Here is a 26,000-nt window from a genome sequence, read left to right as displayed (position 1 = left end):
CACATATTGCACACTGCCCTCTTTGCTCCCTGTTGGTGCCCCCGCGCCCCCGCCCCCAATCCCAATCCTCCCCCCCCCTTCTTATGCAGCCCTTGCCACTTAATCTACTAAACCCCTCTTCTACTGCACTCTTTACCCCCCCCATTAATGCACAAACAGGCTGACACCAGACATAATTTCACTGCATTTCTTACTTCCAGTAACTATATGCATGTGACAATAAACTTCCTTGTATCCTTGTATCCTTGAAACAAGAGGGGCCCTAGCCTCAGGTTCCAGCTTGGCCTGGCAGAGCTTTGCTAACTACACACGGGTGAGTTTTTAAGAAGCATGACACTGTAGTGTAGGCCTACTTCAACAGTCATTTATCCCTGGGTGCTGCAAGTAGGCTACTGTGCTGACATGTTTCTTTGCAAACAAATTTGAGTAATATTAATAATTAGTGATTCTCTTTTTTCTCCTATAAATCATCAAGAAATCAACACAGATCATGAGATTTTTTGGCAATCAACTTAGAGTAGGCCTAATACTCTGTTCTAGCTGACTTAACCGAGTTTTGGTACGTCTTTAGAGAATCTCTAAAAATAAAATATACTTGGAGTTTGTATTTTTTTTTTCCCATTTTCTTTAAAAAAAGGGCCAAAGCTTTCCATAGTGGATAAATGTGTGCAAGGTACCATACCAAACAATTGTTGCCAGACGTCATCATCCATAGGATCCGTAGGTTGTTTTTAAACCAACCTCACTCCCATGCAGTAGATGGCGATAAAGCACTATACGTTTGTTGCCAACCGCCAAGGAAGACAAAAAAGAAGAAGAAGAACGGTAAGGATGGATACACAATTTGAAGCTGATTTTACCCGCCAACGTAAGTGAAGTCGATATTTTACATAAATGATCATTTAGTTAACTGTCAATGTGTTGTGACTGCAAGTTTAAATGCGGTTGTTGTGAGCGTGCTGTTGTAGGGTAACACAACACGACTAGTCTAACATCAAAGAGGACTAACGTTATTGGCCAAAGTTACCTGCCCACTGCCACTCTACGTATGCAAAACGTGACAACCCATCTTCTTTGTAGGCTACCGATGAACAGAGTTCCCCTCGACTCAAGTAGCAGTAATTTGTTTAAGCGGCTGAATGTGGCTCGATCACGCAAAAGGAGTCGACAGTTTGTGAAACATATTGTTTGTAGCCAAGTCAATGGCCATGGACTCGTGGTTGATTCACAGAAAAGCACACGATTTGTTGTTGCCTTAGTCTCGATTCATATTCATAAGGTTTCTCCCCCGAGAGATTTTGAAAATCGTGCTGATGAACATGCAATTTTAACCTACTTTGAGAATGAAAAGGAAGGCCAATCGTAATGACTCACGTCACGGCATTCTGAATATTTTGATGTTTAAAGACCGTGTAAGGAGAACCAGGCGCGCCTGCAGGTGTACGTCCGTACACACTGTGCGTACCATCAGGCTACTCAACAGCGAGAGAAAATTTCCCTTGTGTGTGTGTGTATTCACACCAAATCGGCCTACCATACCTTCCCAACTATGTACAGTATCCCATTAGCCGCATGCCATCAGGCTATTTACCATTTTCTATTACGTAAAGTTAGTGAACACATTATGTTTTGAGCAGGAGAGAGAATACGCATGCAGCCACGCAATAGGCTACTTGTTGTTTTCTTTTACTCGGCTATATATGGTTATCAGCACACAATGTTGAGCTAATTCACTCAATACTCATCATGGATATTACAAGTTTTAAACAACGAAAACAGAAAGGATGGAGGCAGCAACGCTAGGAGTTATACAAGAACAAGGTAGGCAATTGGTGTGCTTGTCACAACGTTAGACTGCACTAAAGCCAGACGTCACGTTACGCTAGAACAAAACTAAAGGTAACTTTAGCCTGTATAGGGCTGTATCAAGTTGTCCAAATGAATAGGTCATTGTAGACGTTGTCGTTGTATTATTGCATGTGGATGTTGTCATGCTATGTAGGCTACTTTTTTGCTGACTGACCAATGCACGGACCTAAAACGGACAAATATTGTTCACGAGTGAATTTTTTTTTTTTTGCGGGGGGGGGGGGGGGGTGGGTGTGCGTACCATAGCATTAATTCCTGCAGGCGCCCCTGAGGAGAACGTCTGTTCTGCCAAAGTGCACCACATACAACACCCCAAATATCACATTAAAATAGCCTGTAGAATAAACATCGTCATGCACCTCTGTCGTGCACTTGACAGGTGTGAGCGTTCGTCTCGGGATAAACATTTCGGACGTCATCCCCTTCAATTAATGGGCTATGGGTGCCTTGAAAGCAATGCATTTGGGTTGTATATCACGAACTTTTGCCCAAAGAAAAAGTTCCATTCTGTCAAAATCAAGCCCAACATGCATTGCTTGGAGGCCCCCTCAAACGAGGTCAGGTTTATTTACTGCGCATGTGATTCAATAGTAAATCACGATATATTGAAACTGAGCTGATCGAAATGTCCTCCTGGGTTGCGGGAGATGATGACACACTGAAGAGTTTCCACTTCTTGTCCCTGCTCTGCCCTTTTTTTTTCTCTAAATAAACTTCTAATATCCATTTGTCCTTATACACTTATTTCGCTAAGGCTTAGTAGAAGCACGAAACAGCAATGCGTAATAGCGTAGAGGAGAATTGAAATTGCAACATTTTGCAACAAATGATTCTAAACCTGCCCAGATCCCGTCAGATTGTCTTGCGCTGCTGTTAATGCACACAATGGACACAAAACACAAAAGTCTCTTCTACGGGGCTATTTATTTCATTCACGATTAGAGTTTTTGTTGTTGTTGACGGCCCATAGATCCGGGGCTATCCCCAGAGGATCCGGGGCTATAGCCCCGAATGCCCAGGTCTAACGACGCCATTTGCTGACCATGTGATGCAATGGCCATGATAAGGTGCTAGAGCATGTGCAATGGTGTTACTGCAAAATTAACAGTGTATGGATTGAGCAGTCCAATAGCTTTGCTTATTATAACATATTGTAACAATCTTGCAAAGTTGTTTTAGAAAGGTCTTTATTGGTTACGCACCAAAACACACGAACACATAATGCCAGGCCAGACCTGGCCCTTATGCTCCAGCACTAAACATCTATGTGAGGCTGTATCTACAACACACACTAGTTAGACCCGGTTATGAACACTGTAATCAACTATAAACATAAACACGACAGTCAGGACGTACAACCTTGCATGGTTAACATTAACATTCAACATAACACATCAACCGAACAGCATCATGGGAGCACAGTCATCAACAGCTAGGCTCAGATCATTACAATATTAACTATGACTATAAAAATACAATAATGCAAACTTCACATACATTGACTAATCTTTGGCCGGCCGACACAAAATCAAAACCAGCCGCTTGACAATAATGTTCTATATTGTTCTATTTAAATAATTAAAAAATATTTTTTTCAATTCAATCACTTTCTTTGAGCTGCACTTTTTTTTTACCCACGCAGCTTTCTCTCGTAAAGAATGTTTGTTTGCAAGTTGCACTGAAAGAAAGTTTTATTTTGCAGAACTGTCATCTGAAATATCAGTATGTATTGAACCATTACAACTGTCAGTGAAGCGGAGTGAGGAAGAAGGGACTGATGTCATTCAAGAGTACCCTGCTGTGCTTAAAGGTAAACTATGCAGTATTGGCAGTTTCCTTACTGTTTTCTTGGTTTTTGCTTCTTTCTCGCTGGCTCTGTCATGACGAATGTCTGAGAAACTCCATCGCTACCTTTTTCTAGCCGGTGCCTGGTGTGTATGTGTATTTGAATGTAGTAAAGCAATTTGTTACACTCGTTATACTTCCTGACACTGAGGCCATCGGCCCGCCGGCCCACAGTTGCAAGGGTGGTTTTTCCGCTCACAGGCGCTAGGTCAGGGGTCTCAAATGAGCTGGGGGCCAATTATGCCAACGTCATCTGATTAGAGGGCTGGCTATTTCTGAAAATGCAATGTTCTTTTTTCAAATACCACACAAAACTGCAAACAGAAAGTGCAAGTGTTTTTATCTAGTTTTAGACACCGGTGCTAGCAACCTTAGCTTATAAATAAAATAATGATAAAATAAATATTAATACAAATTATAAAACAAATGAAAAGCATAAAAACAGGTATGTGTGTGTTTCACACCAAATAAAAATATTTTCCTCTCATAACTTTTTTTAAACCTGGCAAACTATAGGCGTCAGGGTTAAGAAAGCAACACCATTGGATTTTTATATCAAAATTTCAAAAGGCCATAGCTTGAAAGTGGTCAGAGATAAAGTCCTACTGTATATGTAAAAATCTTTGAGTAAAACAAAAGTTTATGAAGGGGGTAAATTTACCCATTAGTGTTAATTTCGTCAGACGAGACGAGAGGAAATATGTTCGTCAACGACCTTTTTTTTCATGACTAAGACGAGACGATGACGAGACGGCAGTAATGTCCTGAAACACTGACTAAGACTATCTTAAGATGCATTATTGTTGACGAAAAAAGACGAGACTAAAATGTTTTGCATGAAATAAAAACTAAGATAAAATCTCCCTTCATGTTCGTCTACAAAATGAGAAGACAGAATATCTAGCTGTTATGTTTTCAAAATATTCCGAATGAGTTAATACGCAACAGCTTTCCTGTAGGCTAGTCTACGTGCTGCTGCTGCAACCCTGTGGCTGCAACACGAAACTACATGGAACAAGAACACTAGAGATTTCTGCCAGAGTTAGCAAGCTAACTATAAGCTTTATGCCACAATGCTACATACCCAGAAGTTGAAGCTTCTCTCATACAAATTAACATCCCCCAGAATGTCCATACGAAAATGTTCAGCATGGAATGTCAACTATTCATCTAGTTAGACTGATGATGCAAAGTTTGCTAGCAAGTAAGCTAATATGGAAAGTTCGCTAGCAGGTTAGCTATGGCTAAGATGGAGAGTCTGTTTGGGGAATGTGTTGTGTTTGGGCGCATATTGCCATCTAGCGAGGCGGAGTAAAACATTAATAGTTTGGCCTACAACAGTGTTTCTCAAACTTTTTTTCAGGACCACTTAACTAACCCTAGCTAAAAAAAAAAAAAGATTAGACCTACTTCAACAGTAGCCTATAATTAGTCTACACAATAGGCCTACTCACTGAACCACCTTGCTTATTGTCTTTGCACTTTGCTTATTGTGTCAGAGGATTCATACTGTATGATTTAAATTGGCATATCTTACATAGACAGTGTTGCAGAACTGTTTGGATTTACATACAAGTTATATTGCAAACAACTCATCTATATTATATTTTACCACGTCTGCTCGCGGACCACTTGGGATAGCTTGCAGACCACCAGTGACCCCCGGACCACACTTTGAGAAACACTGGTCTACGAATATGACAGTGTTCCAGTCAAATCTTTTACTGTCTATGGTCAAATCCCAGCCGAGCTATAACTGTAGCTCGACTTACCTGTGCATGTAAACATACTGACTGACAAAAAATCAGAATGAGTAATTATAACAGACGAGTAGCCCTGTGGACACACAATGTTGTTGGAAAATTGAGATGTGTGAAACACTATTTGACTCAAATGGTAATCAGAAATAATTTGTTATAAAAAAAGACTAAAATGTGTTGACTAAAACTGACTAAGACTAAGATACCTTTAGTTTTCTTTTGACTAAAACTACACTAAAATGACGAGACTTTTAGTCGACTAAAACTTGACTAACAAAAATGATATTTGAATGACTAAATATGACAAAGACTAAAAAGGACATTTGGTCACAAGACTAAGACTAAGACTAAATTATAAATAGGTGATAAAATTAACACTATTACCCATCTAATTTGCCACTGGATGGCAAGCACCTCAAATTATGCACCTTTCAGTAAATACTGGATGAACATATTTGAGCAGGTTTACTTTCCTTTTTTCATATTACCCACATAACAAATTAACAGGAAAACACCTAAGATGTATATGGTTTCTAAACCACAAGGCCTACAATAAAGTATTCTGGTCAAATCAGTTCCTATCGCGGGTAATCTGTAGCCTGGGTGTTCCCATGCTGCCTTGCGCGCGATTTGATTCACGCTGCTAAGGCAGCCTGGAGACCATGGAGCAAATTTTCGCCTGAGATAGGGAACCAATCACAGAACAGGGGGGAAAGCAAGACGATGATGAGCTATGCACAGACGCATTTGATAGACATCCGTGGCACCCAATAAACGGATCTGGGCATTTTTTTCAAATACGAGAAAATGTTTGGTTTGGTTTGGTTCCCAGACCACGTCTCATTGAGAAGTGGTGGCGCTAGCCAGGCTAGGTAATCTGAGTACCCAGAAGTTCGCAACGTATTGCGGGAGACTTTGTAGTTTAGAGCCCTATTTCTACTAGCCCTGTACCACGTCCATTACGGACACTATCATCACGATTACCACTGCAACCTCCAAGCTATGTTGGGCAGAGGGTCGAAATAAGCATGGTATGCTTAGTGGACACCGTCGTATACACGCAGACGCAACTCCATTCAATAGACGATCGATCATAATCTCCAAAAGATTCACTGAACAAAAATGCTGATGTGGTACATGAAAATGTAGCTAAAAATGTGGAGAATGCAATGCAATCAAGCATTTTGGACAATATATTGTCACAAGCTGGCAGAATAGGCAACAGGCCGATGTGCGTTTTATTTGGAGACTGTTTTGCGAGACTGAGTTTGCTGCTGATATTCTAGGGATAGGCTACAACATAGCCAATGTACGACTTTAGCCTTTTAATATATTTGCTGCATTGGATCAGTCTTTCTAGAACAGGCAAAGGCTTTCTAGCCTCACGTCAGCAGCGCTGCATCACCCATATAGCCTACATTAAAACAACCAGCAGATGGTGGGCGGGTGCGGTTTTGAAAATTGGTCAAAAAACTTTGTTGCTGATGGATGATAAGTTTTGCTATGCAGTTATGGTTGAAATAATAGCCCATCAGCGCATCTCTAGTGTGTGTGCCTCTCTCTCGCTCAGAGGGGAGGGAGAGGCTGAGGGTCGATCCAGCATGGATTCTAAACTCTGTGGTGGATAGGATCTACAATTAGGTGTTAACAATACTACTACGCTAGGTCGAAGTACTCCCAAGTGCTATTGCGCCACACATTGTAGTTCTCCTGTTTATTCGCTTGGAAAATCGCCACGTTTCATGTTGCGTGGCCGTAGACATTTCTATCAACTACTCGTGCAACTGTATTTAAGTCGGGAAAACGTGGATGTTTTTGATTACTTCTACGGCTAGTTACGGCAAAGCCTGCTAGCATAGCAACATGCTAACACAGTCCAGCCGCGCACCAGAGCGTTTGAGTGCACGTACCGACACGGGAGAGGTGTGACTCAACTCGTGAAAGTTAAGGTACTACTGACATTGGGTGGCGTGTTCCTTTAAGGAAATGGAAGAAAAGCCTGGACTGGATCATGAATGTATGTTTGAAATGCACACATCACCACCAAAAACCAAAATGTTTGGTCTCACAATAAATAAATAAGTTAAGATCTCCCTTACAAAAATAAAATGTTTGCACGCAGCAAACGTGTGGGTGATTTGTGACAAACAAATAAGTTTACTAGAAAATATTGCCAGAAGTTTGCCAATGTTGGCCGCTAGAGGCAAACTTCCAGCAAAGTTCTGGCAGAGAGACACAGCACTCAAAAAATCCTCCATAGAAATGCATGGGGTTAGTTTGTAACGCCAATATGGCCGTTGTCTACACATATCACACCCCTTCCGCGGCAAAACGTCGACACGTGAATACATTGAGCCAATCATGTGGTGTAATGTGAAGACATAATGCCAATCGTGTCGTGATCTCGTTGCTGGAGCAAGATTGGTGTCGTGTAGCCTTGCGCACGCGCATTTCTGCCGAAGTAGATGCCCGATAAGTGCCCAAAAAGCATTGCAATATGGCCAATAAGGACTTTGGTTCTGGCAACAATGAGAAGTTTGCCTCTAGTGAGCTGAGATCTCCTGTTTCTATTTTGAGATCTGAGCTGAAAGCAGGCTGTAAAATAGCCTCATCTTGTTTCAGCCCAAGTCTAATTTAAATTTAACTTAGGGTATCCAAATAAGGTTTTTTTTCCCTCAATCTGCTCTATTTAGCCTTATTTGTCCTAATTGTTCTATAGGAGTTTACAAGTGAGATTAGCCTGGAGATTCCAGACCCAAATCCGAAAGATTAAGGGTCTGGCCATGAATAATGTAATGGCCCAGCTTGAGGGGCAGCACCAAGTTTACATTTGAAAATCTCACTGCACGCAATTGGCTAACACTATACAACCAATGTTTATTGACTGATTCCAGACTTCGACGCAATAGGATAACACTATGACTGTCATCTGATTAGCTCGCCTCTGGTCTGCCTATATCAGATACACCGATGTGATTGGTTCCTCGCGATACAAGGGACAAAAGTAACGTGCATCATTACTCTTTGCCAGCGAGTGACTTGTTGAGCAAATTGAAATTGTGCTACCTCGAGAACTCTGGATTCCCAGGGTAAGATGAAATCTCATCTCATTTAAAATTTTTGTTTTCCTATTGGCAGCCTTAGCCTGCAAAGAAGAAAATTATTCACAAACTGAAAAGAAAGAAGAATCTGATGTCCTTTATGAGTATGTGACTGTGGTTCAGGAAGTGAAAGCCACGCCGAGACTAGACCTTGACAGTAAGCCTGCAATGCAAATATCACCACCAAAGGAACATTTCTTGTCTCAAAAATATTTTTGAAAATAGGCTACTCTTTTTTTTTTTTCTTTTCAATCTATTATTATCTTGCCTAAGTGATATCTCGTTTGAAATCGATACAGCCTTGACCTGCAAAGAAGAAAATTGTTCACCGACTGTAGGCAAAGAAGAATCTGATTTAGGAGAATATGACGCCATTGACCCGTCTCTGTTGCGTAAGTTCGTGAAGAGTTTTGTATTGTAACTGTAAGCTGCTAGTGCTTTACATGCCTCATGTTGCGGAAGGCCAATTTTGCCCTCTTTTTTTTTTGATGTAATATGATATGTCCTTGTTTGTTGTTATACTGAGTCAAAGTGTGCAGGTCCCTTTTTTGCCTGTAGTGGCCACTGAAAGAAAATAAGACAAAATGGGCCACTAAAGAAAAGGGTTTCAATACGGCATTAATGCTGCTGCCCAGGGCTCGAAATTAGCACCCTGGCTCATAGCTCAGAACCTGTTGCACTGTCATGTTTTTGTCATTATAGCAAACATTCTTGATTACTACTGCTACTATTCTTGATTGCTATACTAATGACCAAGATAGAGCTACGTCATTGGTTCGCTCTGCTTCAACACTGTATAGTTATAGGCTATAAAATATCGGCCCTCCGAACATGGAGAGCCTGTTCATTTGAATGGAAATTGTGAACTTCCGCAGCGTTCTAAAAAGCTGTAGACCCTTTCAAGAGAGTTCCATTATCAGCATCATAGTTGGCCCCACAAGGCTTCCGTTTTAACATTCCATATGTTATCTTAATGCAGAGGAAGTAGATTGGGAACCAAATAGAACGTTCAAGCATTGTTTTTGTTTTTATTGTTGAAAGGGTCTATAATAGGTTAATGATGGGCTACTCTCAAAATAGTTACGAATAAATAATTAACAGGGCTTAAAGTATTCCAGCACTGTGCAGGATCTCCGGCTTGTCGTGGCTGTGAGGATGAAGATTTCCTCAGGAGAAAAAGTCGGGAAATCATTATAGATGAGGGTCATCATTTTCATTGTTCCTTGTTTCGATTCTGGTTCCTAACGATTCTCGATTCCGATTATTTTAAGAGGCAGGGTCAAAAAAGTTTAGGATATTTTAAGTGAGCTAGCTAACCAACGGTCATTGAAATAGTCTGACCTGAACTTTACTATGAATTTCTCACAGGGCTGTTTTCAACTACAATATAAATATCAAATCTATGAACTTGAATATAAATTAAGAATATATTTTCTCAGGGTTACACTTTCCTCGAGAGCTTTATTTTTGAAAACATCATGAAAACACATTACACATGATGAGTGTATGATGCTGCAGGTACTTAAACATTACCATGCTCCCACTGATGGGCTAACCTGGTGCAGAATAGCAAATAAACAATAAGAAACAACGTGTAAAAGCCAGTCCAGATTAGCAGCAGGTACAGTGTAAAATCAGAAACAGTTCTTGTTTAGGGAAATGATCATATCTGCCTTCTCAGGCGGAATGTGTGAGCGCTCTGGACAGATAGCGTCTCCTGCTGTGGAGAACACATGTTTGCTGGGTGTAGAAGAAGCTTGAACGCATAAATAGGAGAAAGGGAGATTTGACAGGATAAGGATAGTTCTTTTGTTGGTTCCACCACCATGCAGCATGGTCCCTAGATATAAGGACTGGTGCAACTTCCTGGGCAGTCTTCAGCTCTCTCTCCACTCATTTCTTGATGGACATGGAGCTCTGATGTGACACGTGACACTATGTTCTGTGCCTCTTCCTCAGTGAACAGCTCCTCTAGTGGAGTCTTCCTGGGCAGTTTGCAGGGAGGCTGTTGCTGAAAAAAACAAATCAAAAGATTCATCAGTATTATCCCTAAAAAAAGGGAAAACCTCCATTAAAGGCATGATCGTTATTTAAATCGTACACTTACTCTCCTGCTCATCCTCATTCTCAGACTCCATGTTGTCCCCATCAACTCCACAGTCTTCCTCGGTTGACATAATTGGCATTTAGATCTTAGATTTTAATAGCTGAAAGGACAGTTGTGCATGAATGACATTTTACCTGTTCAATCAACTTTCTCTGAATCTGGTCCCAGATGGTGTCGTCATCATCCAATTTATGTTTAAATCGTGGTTGCAACACAGTGGCCACTTGGAGAAAGTTCCTGATCTCATCATTCTGCAAAACACATGTTCTTTAAATGTTTTAACAAGCCACAGGATATTTCTATTCTACAGCAATTTCTTTCCAGGTGCCCTGCCTCAGTCACTTACCTGGTAGCGCTTGGATAGGTTTGCCCAAACCTGTTTTTTAAGGTTTGACACAAAGACTGTGTCTCCCTCTTTTACAGCCAGGTGTGCCTCAAGCGTTTTGAGGGTAGGCAGAATCTGTCCACATGTGGGACTCTTTTTTCAGAGAATAGGTGTAGAGTGTTGAGGTGTAGAGCACCTTCATCAGGTTTCCTTGTCTATCTATCTCTACCTGTCTCTATCCATATCAGTGATCTCAGCCGTTGATCCAAGCTGGCTGCTAGAATTGCAGGGTACTGCTCTGTGAATCTCTCCTGCATTAGGTACAGAGAGTTCCAACGTGTTCACATCAAGTAGGAGTGAGTGTCAGGGCAGCTCTGATAAAAACAAGAACTTCAATTTTAAGTTATGTAACAGATGCTTTTCATTCTAGGAGACAAACAATACTTTTGTAAAATTGGATTCAAATACTGTAGTACTACTCTGCAGAGCTCATAAATAATAAGATAGATCAGACATATAAAGTCATTATGTGTCAATGCACAACAATTAAATAAAGTCAACTTTGTGTGTCTTATGTAGAAGCTCTTGCTTCTCTCCGAGAACCACCTTGGCCATCGAGCATCTCTTCATCCACACAACAATGGTTCGGACCTTGGCCACCCACTGACACTGAATTTAGGGAGTATAGACTTTGTGCTGCTACATTAAGTGTGTGGGCGAAACAGCACAGTTTCACAAATCGCAGGCGCTCAATAGCCACATCCATGTTGGCAGCATTATCTACAGTGACTGCTACAATTTTATCAGACATGCCAAACTCTGACAGAACAGTCACAGAACGTCACTGATTTCCTCTGCAACAACACAACCGGTCTGTGCTTTGTACACAGCCTTTGTTTTTAGCACTTTTTGCTGCATTTTGCCCTCCTCTATGTAGTGTGCGGTCATGGTGAGGTAGTGGTCCTGTGTGAAGACGGGGCACACATTTATTTATACTCCATGAACTCGGAGGAGGTGCTTTATCATGTTCGACGTGCACCCTCCTATGCATGAAACAATCTTGTCGCAAGTGTTGCATTTTGCCGAGATTCTGTTTAGAAAAGTGAAGCCACACTTTGGACCGCTGACGCACGCTAACCATGCTCAACTCGCTCGGTTATGTAAACACGTCTTCGTTGGTCAGTGATGCCAGTTTACTCAGGGAGGGGTAGATTTGACACCACTCATCGAGGTTAGATGCCAGTTTGCTCATTCTGGTAAGCTGGTCCATATCCTGAAACATTACAACACACACGATTAAGCTGGGTTCCTCAGTCATGTTTCTGAAGAACTTAAGTTGAGTCTAATTTACCTTGAATGACCCAGTCAGCATATGCTGCCTAAAAGATGACCATTCTTGCAGTGCATGACTGTCTGGTTGCTGCAGGAGTTTGGTGGACAGGGTCTTGATGTTTTCCAAGTTGACTGCTTGGGGCACCAGCATGTGAAATGCTCCCATGATATTGAGGTTTTGGAACCTTCTATCAAGATTGACCTGGAGGCCATCAATATAAGGTTCCATTACCTAAACATGGCACAAAGGAAATTATTTTTTAGCTTGAAGTTTTATTTATTGACTCCATGTGGAAGTAACATTTCAATCAAACTAATCAAACTGGCTCTGTCGTTTTGTTTTATTTTTCTTAGACTGATACTACTTACACTCAAAACAAATGTGTCCTTTACCGGGACCAAATAACCTCCCATGTGGGATTCTCCTGGCCTCTACCTCTCCTCTCCCTCTCCTCCTCATCAATGATGTTAAATGCACCCAATCCTGCAGGGTTGTCAAGGTCACTATGCAGTTGGGCCAAGAATGAGCTAGGGGGCTGTGCATCTTCCGGCATGCCATAGTAACTGGATCCTGATTAGGTCAGTTGCTTCTGGCATGCCATAGTAATTGGATCCTGATTAGATCAGTTGCTTCCGGCATGCCATAGTAACTGGATCCTGATAAGGTCAGTTGCTTCAGGCATGTATAGTAACTGGATCCTGATGAAGTCAGTTGCTTCAGGCATGCCATGGTAACTGGATCCTGATGAAGTCAGTTGCACAGTACTCAGCAGTTTTTTTGTTTTTTTTTTATGTAATGTGCGCTGATTTAACAGCCTACAATTTAGTTGTACTGCTTTGCAATTATGAGCTGCATGTTAAAGGTACCTGCTCTTTGATGGTCAGGAAGTTGACCGTCTCTTTTCGGAAAATTCTAGAAAGCCGGGCTAAATGTGGTAGTACATCTTCCTGTAGGTACATTGGGCATCGCTTTCAAATGGCCACTTCAGTCGCGCATTACGAGGCGTGAAGCTGCGTGAAGCTTTAGTACCACTTTCAGCCACTGTGCGTCGCTCTGCCACTGTACATCGCTCTGTCAGTAGCCTGACTGCCGCCCCTTCTGAAAAAGCAGGAGGCTAGGCTACCTTTAAGGCAAGACACTACAGGTGAATAGGGTAAAATTTTAAAATAATAGACATCACCATGAAACTTCCTCAGTTGATTACTTACACAAGTATGAACAAAAAATGTATTACAAGTTTTTGAAATTCGAATGTTTAATTATGCAAATTAGGCATTATCTCATTAAATATGCGCACATTTGCATATATTTTCAGTAGATAGATCTGAACATATGATAAAGCCAGGTACAAAATTATTTTTTCATTTTGTTTTCATACAAGATGAAAATAAAATTACAGAGGGATTTCAGGATATCTGCTTTCATTACCTAGGAAATCAGAATATACTGTCCATAGCCTTAAAAAATCGATTTTTGCTATATATATTTTTGATTAAAATGTCACATAAATCAGGCCAGGAATGATTTATTAACAAATCCCTCTGTAAATATCTTCAGAATACTGCTAAGTGTATAACTGGAAAGTTTGGTGTACATAGGTGCTACATAAGCTGAGATGTTTCTACTGGAAAATGAGAAAAACTCAATTTGAGAAAACAGCCTTGAAACACAGCCAAGTGATTCCGTTCTCAGCCATTTTATTTTTCTGTACAATAAACAAATACATCTGCTTTATGCCGCAGAATTACATTCATATTTGGCTGACTGCAGACGCGCCACTTCCCTCCCCATATTCCAAGATTAAGATCGTAGCCTATACAAAAAGCACTTCATACTATCATAAAAAAAATCGTTAAAACGAATAGCTATTTGCAATTTGACAAAATACTGGTCCTCATTTTGCGAATATGAGGATGATATGAGCCTGTTGCATTTAGTTAGATGTCCGAGTCACGCATAATGTTTGAAAACCACTGGCTCGTAATCACAATAATTTAACACAGACAGTTGGATAGCCTACTTCATCATGTCCCCATGCCTACATTTTTGTGAGTAGCATAGAGATCGTTAAAAACAAAGTATGGCTCTCTGTTTGGGACATCGAAAACTTATATTTTTAATAGACTACCGTCGAAGATGCTGACTTGCAAAAGCCTCGGGATAACACGTTATCTCCACTATCATCAGTCATGCCCCTTGATCAAAGTGGGGAATGAAATAAAAGTTTGAGAACCACTGGCTTAACAAGTTACCTGCAGTCCAGAACACAGAATCTGTTGCAATATTCTGATGATCGGCGATGATATCGGCAAATGTTTGTTTTCCAAAGTAAGAATTTCACTTCACCATGCACCTTTGACAATGAATAGCTCATTACACTTGTTACTGTTAAACGTAGGCCTACCTGGTATCATTACAAACATTATTCTGTGTCCTAAAACTGGCATATTTTATGGCATTGTGTCATGTAAGTTCGTTGCAAAATCTAGAGAAATGTGTGAGGTGGTCAGCGGGGGACAATTGAGACACACATTGGATTGTGTTTTTACTTGAACATTCCACACTATCCACAGCTGTGGTAGGCCTATCAGGGGCAGGAGGATTACTGTTAGTGCAGGCTTTATATAAAATTCTTCAACAGAAGGCCTCGAATGTTGTCTTGTTTGTGGAGCGCTTTGTTTCGCTTCTGTAATCTCGGCTTCATTGAAAATGAGGGCTTCCCTCAATGACCCTCCGAGAATAAATAAAGGTTGAATGAATGAATGAATGACCAAAATAAAGGCCTGTGGTTTGCGCAGCCTACAGTAAATAACAGACCCGCCAGAATGTGCGTGATGCTTTTTTACGAGCAAGATGTTTTTGGTACCCTACGCACACTACATGTTCTTAAATAACAATGATCATCAGTAATATTCGACCATTCATTTGGGTAAATGGGCAAGCGTGACCACCTTGATTGGCTGATGATTGTAACGCGGGCATGATTCCAAACACCTCCCTTACGATGATGAGTGACAGGTGACAGGTCTCAGAATGTGTGCGCTACACAAGGACGGAAGATGATGAATAACTGGGGCCGTAGGCTATTCACAAAGGCTTTTATCTTACTACTAGGAGTAGGCTACTCCTAAATCGCACTTAAAGATTTTAGCTTGGAGTTTTCTCTTAAAAGTTATTTACAAAGCCTTTCAGACAGCTCCTAAACTAGGAGTGAGTCTTCGTGGCTATGGATGATGTCATTACTCATGCACGAGCTTGACTGAAGTGACCACCTTGATTGGCTGACGATTGTAACGCGGGAATTCCAAACACCTCTCTTCCGATGATGAGTGACAGGTGACAGGTCGGAGAATGCGTGCACTACACAAGTAGTGCGAAGGACGGAAGATGATTAATAACTGAATAAAAAGGCCTAGCCTAAATGAATAAAGAGTAAGGCAAAACAAATAGCCTAGTAGCCTAATGAAACATAGGCCTATGGATTGATGTAGTAGCCTACCTTTGCAACATTATTAAATTAATCTGTCACCATATGCCTAGGCTATGTTTGCAAAGAGGAGAACATTTTAATTTGATTCACAATGAAACGTTACATTTCATTTACATGTTAACAATGAGTAGTTTTGGTTGTTGTTGGTGGCGAATGCAAAATTGTTCCCTCGCGATTGGAAGCTCCTGTTGCGCATAGGCTACGCATTTCAAAACATCGCAACGTAAAATGCCACAAAAAAGCTGTTTATGAATAGGTCTTAGTGAGTTAGGAGTCCTCTTGACTTAAGCTGTCCCAGACTTAGGTGCTACTTTTGGGTCTAAAATGCTTCGTGAATTACTTTTTGTGAAAAAATTAGGAGTCCTAAAGTTAGGAGTGAAACGCCCATTATTTTTAGGAGTTGCTCCTAAATTCGCCATTTAGGAGCTACTTTAAGCCTTAAAATTCTTTGTGAATACGGCCCTGAATAAAAAAGCCTAGCCTAAATGAATCAAGGCAAAACAGCCTAGTAGCCTAATGAAACATACGGATTGATGTAGTATCTTTGTAACATTATTAAATTATTCTGTTACTATGCCTACGTTTGCAAAAGAGAACATTTTAATTTGATTCACAATAATGTTACATTTAATTTACATGTTGACAAGGATTAGCCTAGTTTTGGTTGTTGTTGGTGGCGTTATTGCATGTTAGTTATGCCTACAATGCAAAATTGCTTCCTCACGATTGGAAGCTCCTGTAGCTGCATAGGATTTCAAAACAGGTTTGTGAATAGGTCTGTGAGTAAGGAGTCCTCTTGACTTCTTTTAAGCTGTCAGAGGTGGGAACGTGTGATTTGTTGGGGGCAGGGCCGGATTAACTGGGCACAAATGTCTGATGGCCCCCCTTCCCCCCAGCCAACGTGAATCGGGTGGTTAGTTAATAGGCCTATCGTGAAGATTTTTCCTGCCATCTAAGGCACGAGCGCATCTGTGAGGCCAAGCCTCACCAAGTAGCTTTTTTGTTTACAACTAACATTCCATTTAATTAAACTGCTTTATAGGCTATGGCGAAATAGTTTTCAACATTTTGAATATTAGTGTCGGGTGAATTGAAATGTTCTCAAAGTAGCCTTATGGCTGAAAGCTGCTTGGGATCCCCCCCCCCCCCCCCCCCCCCGTCAAGCAATATAACCATACAAACGCGCTTCCTGCACTCATTGTTTCAAAAGGAGTAATTTTGGCTTTGTCAGAACTGAAGAGCTGTGGACGGCACGGCAAGGTATGCCCAATGAAAATAAATTAACGCAGCACAACACAGACCCCGCTTCTCTCGCGTCAATCACTGACAGTAACCTAGAATAAATGCATGGGGAAAAACACTTCCCCATGACAAAGACATCGTAAAACACTGAAAGTTAATATTTTGTCACTAGCAACACACATCTGTCCTTTGTCAAATGTATTATGTTCCAAGTAGCCTATGCGTAATTCTGCTTCATAAAGTTGAACAAATACATTTGCTTATTTCACAGAAAAATATAAATAGCCAGTTAGGGTCTACAGTGCAGAGTTGGTAAGTTATGGTAGGCCAACTTGCAGTGAACATACAGACAGGGGAAATTCTTTCTCTTGTAGCCGAGTAGCCTCAGGTGCGCACGTAGACATAAGGCCGAACATGCAAGCTCCAATGAATCGTGCTCTCATGACAATCACGCCATTAAACTTAAATAGATTAACATCACTCTAAGTTCGCCTTCAAGCAAGGAAAAACGATGATTTGAAGACATCTGTTTCGTTCGAAGGGCAAGGGGTAGCAACAGGGCTGTTATGAGAGTATTAAATTGATGGCAGGGCTGTTATGAGAGTATTAAAATATGGGATATTCTACGGGAAAACATTAAAACTCAAGACAGCGGGGGAAAGTTAAAATATGTGATAAACACAGAAAAAGTTGGCATGCATTGTTTCGGTCCCCGTGCACAGGGATTTAATAATCAAAAAAATAAATAAACCGCTAATGAAGTAAACTTGTGACCATCAAAAATCGTTTATCGCTTGTAACAGGACAAAACAGGAAGGCATTTGGCTGAGCAACGGAGGTTAATATGCTCTATATTTTGTCCAAATGATGTCTCTATCATCGTTGCACTCGGAGAAAACCAGAATGTTTAATTTGTCCTGTGTTTTAATTTGTCCTGCGTTTTTGCTACGGCTGCAAACGGGATTCACTCGCAGTTAACCAAATATTTCTTTATTAGGGCAGGGCAGGCATATTTCTGGCTATTAAATTATTTCTAAACCAGTCTGCTAAAGTCTGTAGTGAAGTCTGTGTAGGGTTTTCCAGGCTCCATTTCTTTTTACGAGACACCCTGCTCACTTGAGCCATCTACCGGTTGTTTGGGTTGTTGCAGCGTCTCACTGGAAAAATACAAATTAAAGTCGTGTGATACCGTGTGATCCCACGCACGGACCGCGAGTGAAGCTGGCCAAGTCGAAGCACTGCCCACTGTATACTGAAGCCACAAAGCAGTATGTGCAACAAAAATGTCATGACAGCACTGAGGTTATTTTGCAATGTAAAAATAGGCAGCAGGTGCTGTGATAGCCAGTGTGTATCATTCACTTGCTAAAACATATTTTAGTAGTGGTGTAAAAGATTAATAATAGTGCACATTGCATCTGGAGCACACAATAATGACCAGAATTGTTGTTAAAGGTCAAAAAAAAATTCTCACCTTTACTTTTAAGTCCTCAAGGCCTAAAGACTGATGCAGCTTTTTTTCAGTCAACAATCAGTAGACAGAGCAAAGTAGGGTGTTTCAGTTTGTTTTCGATGTCCCTCCGTGATAACTTCATACACACAGCACTTTGCTACTGAAGTGTTTGCGGGAGGGGACATTATAGCGAGGCTCAAGTTTTTTCATCATATAAAGGAATTCTGAGTCTGTAACCACCGAATAGGCCTGCATGTCTTGTGTTATGAAGACACCCACTGCGTTATGTCTTTATATTTTTCAGAATGTGTAGTTTTGTGCAGTTCTTACTTTATACATGCCGAACCGTTCTTTACATCAGCTCCATCCATTCTTAGCACATAGAGCTTATGAGTTGGCACATTCTTTTTGTGCAGCACTTCCTTTATTGCTGCTACAATGGTTACAGCCTTCCCCATCACTGACATTGACCAAGTCCAGGATCTGGCTGAAGACGTATATCTGAAAAATAAAAGGACATAAAAAAATACATAAAATATATACTCCAGTCCAGTTAGTTAGTTATTGTCCCCTCAATTGACTGATGCTGAATGTGCAGATCCAGCTGCCTTTTAACAGAAACACATCTATGCTCTCATCTACCCCCAACCCGATAGCCACAGAGGACTGAATCTCTTTAAGAATTGGTTCTTCAACCACTCTGGCCAATATTTCCAGCATCTCATCAATAAAGAGGTGAAACCAGTAATTGGTCGTTTTTCCAATCAAAAGTAAATTAGATTATACATAGATGAAATATTGTGTGTTTTTTAGCATAGCTTATTTGTAGATATGAAAAGTAAATATGAACAATAAAACAGTAGTATGATAATTATTCACCTTTAGCTTTTCAAAATAGTCACACCCCAGCAACTCTGCAAGATCCAACAGAGCTAAATAGTTTGTTCTCTCTCAGATGATCTAGGCATTTGAAGCCCCAATGGTTGCCTTTTGTTATGATGGGGGTCATAGATCAAGGCAACTAAATCTGAGTTTTTTTTATCAAGGCAACATGATGCAAGTGATGTTTGAGTACTGTCAACATGAATATACGGTACAAACATTGAGATTCAGGGGGCTTTCACACCTACATCATTTGTTCCGGACCTTCAGACTTTTCGGTTTGATCCGAACCAAAATTGTAGGCGATAAATGTGCCACAGACCACGATCTGCATCAAAAGACCAAAATTTCATCTGACCTAAAAAGGTGTTCTCGGTCCCTCTGGCTGAGCTCCTGGTTTGGAAGAATGAAACAGCATGATGGACGAATGATAGTTTCTCTTGAATTTACTTTATTGACTGTTGTTATTTAATTTGACAACAGTCAGCTTACATTTTGAATCATTGACTACTACTTTCTCTTTGTCGCCATGGTGGTATTGAAATAAATGCATTAGAAAAAATAAGAACGTTTGTGAACCCTTTTGTTTTGTTGCCAGCATAAAAACAAGTATAGGCTTACTGTCAGCCTATCCTTGTCATGACAAGATAAAACATTGTGTCTAATGTGCATAGTTGAAACAAAATGGGATGAATTGAACAACGTAAGACATACATAGCGTAGGCCTAGTCCATATCGATAAAAGATTATTAATGCCTTCTAATCAGAACTTCAATTAGAACTTTGTTGTAATTTTCCTGTGTTCTACGGTCTATTTCCTTTCTATGACCACTTTAGGACGGGAACGGTCCACTGTGAATACCCCTGTGCTTGTCTTAGTCATATTGACATCTTATTTCAAAGGCAGCAGAAAGAAAAAATTGTCCTCTGGCATTGCCCCTTTAAACACCAAATTATGCAGACTTCATGAAATCATATAGGGCCACGGTTGTCAAACTGGGGGGGTACGTGGACTGATTTCAGGGGGTACGCGAAAAAAGATCTAAGTCATATGCCTTTTCAAACGTTTTCTCTATCCCACGTTGATAACTTAACTTCCGCATGCACTGCACATTAAAAACTTATTTTCTCAGCATTAACAAAATATTCGAGAGTGGAGACAGAGAGGGTAAAACAGCGTTTCTCAAACTGTGGGTCGTGGAGACATGCCAGGTGGGGCGCTAACTGACGTGAAAAACAGGAGTTTAAAAAAAAAAAGAAAAATTATCTGTAGCCTAGGCCCAGGTAGCACCCGATGTGCAATGGACGCACTGTGTTATTCATAGGGAAGCGCTCGTGTCAAGACAGCTTAGTTAGTCCCGACCTGAAAGAGATTTTGAACGAGGTTGTGAGAGTGGTGAATTTCATCAAGACCCGGCCCTTAAAAGCGCGTCTGTTCTCCGCACTTTGAGAGGAGATGGTATCTGACCAAAAGGCTGTACTGTTTCACAGCGAGGCAAGGTGGCTTTCCCGAGGTAAAGTGCTGTCGCGTGTTTGAGCTCCGAGTCGCCTCTTCTTGGAGGAAGAGCGCATGTTTTAATCTGCAAGCACGTTCACTAATGAACATTTCTTGACGAAGCTGGCCTATCTTAGCGATATATTTGGAAAGCTCAATGAGTTAAATCTCCAGTTACAAGGCAAAGACAAGCACCTAGCAGATAAGATCACTGCATTCAACAAGACGATTGTGTGTGAGATTAGGTGCAGATCTATTTAAAACAATCATTATATTCAGCACATTTGTAGGCCTATCATATGTTGACTATTGATGAGATTTGTATCATATGTTTATGATCCTATTCACTATTCTCGACAAAATTGATAAAAAATAAATATTAATAAAACAATTAAAAAAAAACTTGTTAACAATTGGTGGTGTTGGGGGTACTCCGGAAGATCATAATGTCTCAGGGGGTACTCCGGAAGATCGTAATGTCTCAGGGGGTACATGCCTGTTAAAAGTTTGGGAACCACTAATATAGGGGAATGCTCTGGAAAAAAAGTAGGCCGCATACTCTAGGTATCCCATGACCAGCACCTCAAGAAAATTATTACAATTGGTGTGCGTTCGCTTTCCCTACTCGAAGACCATATTGGGAAATAACACAGAATGCATGTAAACTGTATGACATGACTCCTTTAACCTTATTGGATAGAATATGTGACCTGGAGACAATAACTGGTGAATTCATTTTGTCATTCAAACTGTCTGCCATTATTTTATTTCTGATAATGTATGTATCTCTGTTTATATTTAGTCTAAAGGTAAACACTTATCCTCAGAGACATAATCACATTAAGTGCATATAGCCTCAATTGTTGCTCAGCTTGCATACCAGATAGATCAGATCAGATAAAGGACATTGTTTGACAATTATTTTCTAACATTATAGATGTTCCGAGGATTCAGCCTCACAAAATATGGACCGCGGAGGAAAAAAGAAGCGGAGTGAGATGTCACAGTCACTCCAATTCCAGCAAATCTTCACACCAGAAATTAAGTCACAGCTTGGACATACCGGACAAACAATATAAAGGCTCCTTGTGGTTCAAAACTTCACCTGAACCTGCTGCTCTTGCACGTCATGGACAAACACACGCTGGAGAAAAGCCCTACCAGTGTAGTACATGTGGGAGTAGCTTTAAGTGCAGCTCCCACCTCGCCAACCATCAGATCACACATACTGGAGAAAAGCCACATCAGTGTTCTGAGTGTGGAAAAGCCTTTAGTCAACTTTGCCATCTCAAGAAACACGAGAAGGTCCACACTGGGGGAAAGCCTTATGAATGTAGTACATGTGGGAAGGGTTTTAGGATTCGCTCAAAACTCGCCATGCATGAGAAAATACATATTGGCCAAAAGCCTTATCAGTGTGCTACATGTCAGGTGACATTCAGGACTAGCTTGCAACGCGCCGTGCATGAAATCATGCACACAGGAGAGAAACCTTATCATTGCACCACATGTGGGAAGAGTTTCCGGAGGAGCTCGCATCTCGCCGACCATGCGAAAATACACACGGGAGAAAAGCCATACGGTTGCAGCACGTGTGGGAAGGCGTTCAGGAGTAGATCTCAACGTAATGTTCACGAGATCACACACACATATGTAGCGAAGCAGCATCGGTGCACTGCATGTGGAAAGGCCTTTAGGAAGGATTGTGAGCTCAAGAGACACCAGATAGCTCACAGTGAGGAGAGGCCTTATCAGTGCACTGCATGTGGGAAGGCCTTCAAGACCAGCTCACATCTAGCAGGTCATGAGAAAATACATACGGGACAAAGGCCACATCAGTGCACTGTGTGCGGGAAGAGTTTCAGGACTAGGTCCTATCTCCTCTACCATGAGATGAGCCATACGGAGGAAAAGCCACATCGTTGTTCTGAATGTGGAAAGGCCTTTAGGGTGAAGAAAGATCTCAACAAACACCAGAAGATCCATACTGGGGAGAAGCCATATCTGTGTGCTACGTGTGGAAATAGGTTCTTAAGTAAGACAGAACTTACTTCACATCAGAGAACGCACACGCATGAAAAACCCTACAAGTGTTCTGTGTGTGCAAAGGCCTTCACACAACCCGGTACTCTGAAGACACACCAGAGGGTCCATACTGGGGAGAAAGCATTTCTGTGTACTACCTGTGGGAAGCATTTTAGATATAGCTCTCAATTCAATGTACATCAAAAGAGACATAGAGGTGAAAGTACACATCAGTGTCCCGAATGTGGAAAGGCCTTTATGACAAACTGTGAGCTGAAAATACACCAAGTGGGCCACACAGGAATAAAGCCGTATCAGTGCAGTGCGTGTGGGAAGAGTTTTGGTTGTAAATCAAGTCTCACCAGACATCAGAAGAAACATGTATAAGAAAAGCCGTATCAGTGCAGTGTGTGTGGGAAGAGTTTTGGTTGTAAATCAAGTCTCACCAGACATCAGAAGAAACATGTATAAGAAAAGCCGTATCAGTGCAGTGCGTGTGGGAAGAGTTTTGGTTGTAAATCAAGTCTCACCAGACATCAGAAGAAACATGTACAGTATAACCCATGCTAAAGTTGACTAAAAAGAGGAATATAAAATCATCTGTTAGAAATTGATCGTAATGCCTTCATGTAAAAATCCAACCTTTTTTAAGGAAACCAATTTTCTTAGTGAATGAAGAATGTATCCTAAATAAATAAATGTTCTTCCTTAAATTACAGGGACAATAAGTATTTGACCCCTATGTTAAATTTCCATAGAGGCAGGCATATTTTTTTTTTTAAAAGGCTACTTATTTCATGGATCCAGGATACTATGCATCCTGATACAGTTCCCTTGGTCTTTGGAATTAAAATAGCCCCACATCATCACATACCCTTCACCATACCTAGAGATTGGCATGGTGTGTTTTTCAGTTAGCCCATTAGATGGTTTGATTTGCATTGAACTCAATGAGTATCAAAACAGCTAATAGGCTAACTGAAAAACACCTGCCATTTGCCCCTTCATGACTGCTGCTATATGAACTAACCCTATGCATTTCTATGGATGATGATTTGAGATCTGTGTCTCCTCGTTAGAAAGTCTGCTATAATTGACCTTTCGCGAAGTCCCACCCCCCTTAGTTACTGTTGCTAAGTCCGACAGCTAAGACCGGAGTTGACTAGAACTTCAATGGTAGCTGTAAGCCTGTCTGTAAGTTACAACCTAAGAGGCTCTTTTACAGAGCCACGGACCTGATTTCATTTAGAATCCGTTGAACAACTCCAGTATGCCATGGAGACACATGTATAAAAATTAATATCTAGGTTTGTTGGGTGACAAACTTAGACGGGGGGCGAGTGGGACTCACTGATATTAATAGCTAGCTGTGCTAGATAGACTTGCATGCATATTGCTAGGGCACCAGGTCATGTCATGTAAGGAACATGGTACTGCAAATAAACGGAAACATAGTCTACATTGCAGAGCGACTTCAACTTTATTAATTTATGGTGAATAAATGTTACACTACTGTGCACAGCCCCATGCTTTTCTGACGAGGTGATGCTAGCACGTTAGCAGCGGTTAGCTAACTATGCTAACCTTAGTTGTCTACGAGTCTCCTCTAAGTGACAATCATTTTATACATAATGCTGGCAGTGCTGAGAACAATAAACAATCTTGTTTATTGTAGTAAGTTAACTGTTTGGCTTAATTCATAGATGTGGTGGAGCACTGTTTCATTGTGGTTTGCTAAGGAGTAAGCTTAATCCTTTGCTTAAAATAGGGGAGAGCTGGGAGGAGATAATTTAATCTAATTTAACATAATAACAAAAAAGCATAATCAAGATTGAAAGCCATTATTCTGTGTATCGGTGTTGCGTTAATCCCACACATGTCGTTTGGCCGTCCCTTTTCCATTGACATCACTATACATCACTATACAATCCCATAAAACCGGAAAAAAATCACGGCTTCCAATGCATTTCTATGGTGCCGTAAGGTGAAGCTGTCTGACTTTATCTACATGTGCGGAGCTACTGGACTGCCATTGGCTCATCCACATTCGATGGGCGGGGCTTGCGATAGGTCAATTGATAGTCATAATGTACTGATGTCATTGTTCATGACAGATTACCATTTGCAGGGAATCACATTGGCAAGCGGCAAGCGTAACACAATGCTCAAACCGCAATAAGTTTCTATATTGTTCCTATGGTAACACAAATGGTTTGCCTTAACTGACAATTGAATACGCTTACATTGCACTTTGAAAGTTGAACCAAGTTCAACGCTCAGCTTGTTCAACCATACAGAACAATTGGAAACCTGATGCTGCTGAACCATACAGAACAATAGGAAACCTGACGCTGCTGAACCATACAGAACAATAGGAAAACTTCCGCTGCTGAACCATACAGAACAATAGGAAACCTGACGCTGCTGAACCATTCAGAATAATAGGAAACCTGACGCTTGCCGCTGGCCAGTGTGATCCCCGCCTCACAGATTGTGTTATATGACATCAGCTGGCTGAGTTATTACTGTTATATTTGAGTAAAACTTTAGTTTGAAGTATTGCGAAGTGTAAGTTGGTCAGGTAATGCGAGAGGCTACAACTGAATTGTGTTTTATTGGCATTGAACATAATAATAATGCATTTTATTCGTTAAATAGCGCCTTTCAAAGCACCCATGTTCGCTTCACAATGTTAACACAGTGAAAAATAATGATAATCAGTACACAAATTAAAAACAAGAAAAGAAAAATGAACACGAGCTCTTCTAAGGGGGAACGGAAATGTGTAATGTACTATTGTGTTGATGTAAATAAAATGTGTATGTGCTCAAATCAGTCTGACGGTAGTGTCTTACGTTTTATATGACGTTAGCTGACTGAGTTATTCTGATATACTTGTCCCAGAAATAGTCTAGTTGGAGTAATAGTGCAGTGTAAGGTGTCATGGCCCCTGCAGTGGGGTGCCTGCTGTCATGACGACTCGTTCTGCAGTGTTCCACCTGGTCACTAGTGGGCCCCGTGTTGGCTGTGTGTGTGTGTCTGTCTTGCAGGGTTCCTTGCAGTGGGGATCAGC

The 26,000-nt window shown here is 41.0% G+C and overlaps 1 long non-coding RNA gene and 1 pseudogene across 1 annotated transcript; one reads left to right on the top strand and one right to left on the bottom strand.

Moving 5' to 3' along the window:
* Positions 1-820: 820 nt before the first annotated feature.
* Positions 821-23,537, top strand: LOC121718871 (annotated as a pseudogene).
* LOC121719059 lies at positions 10,096-13,404 on the bottom strand. Its single transcript, XR_006034118.1, has 7 exons — positions 13,207-13,404; positions 12,709-13,081; positions 12,359-12,571; positions 11,029-12,280; positions 10,817-10,933; positions 10,683-10,736; positions 10,096-10,586 (listed from the first exon to the last, which is right to left on the bottom strand). It is a non-coding gene; the product is annotated as an uncharacterized LOC121719059 (long non-coding RNA).
* Positions 23,538-26,000: the final 2,463 nt, after the last annotated feature.

The sequence above is a fragment of the Alosa sapidissima genome, chromosome 9 (genome assembly GCF_018492685.1).
Source record: "Alosa sapidissima isolate fAloSap1 chromosome 9, fAloSap1.pri, whole genome shotgun sequence".
NCBI classification, from domain to species: Eukaryota; Metazoa; Chordata; class Actinopteri; order Clupeiformes; family Clupeidae; genus Alosa; species Alosa sapidissima.
This window is presented reverse-complemented; position numbering and strand designations above follow the sequence as displayed.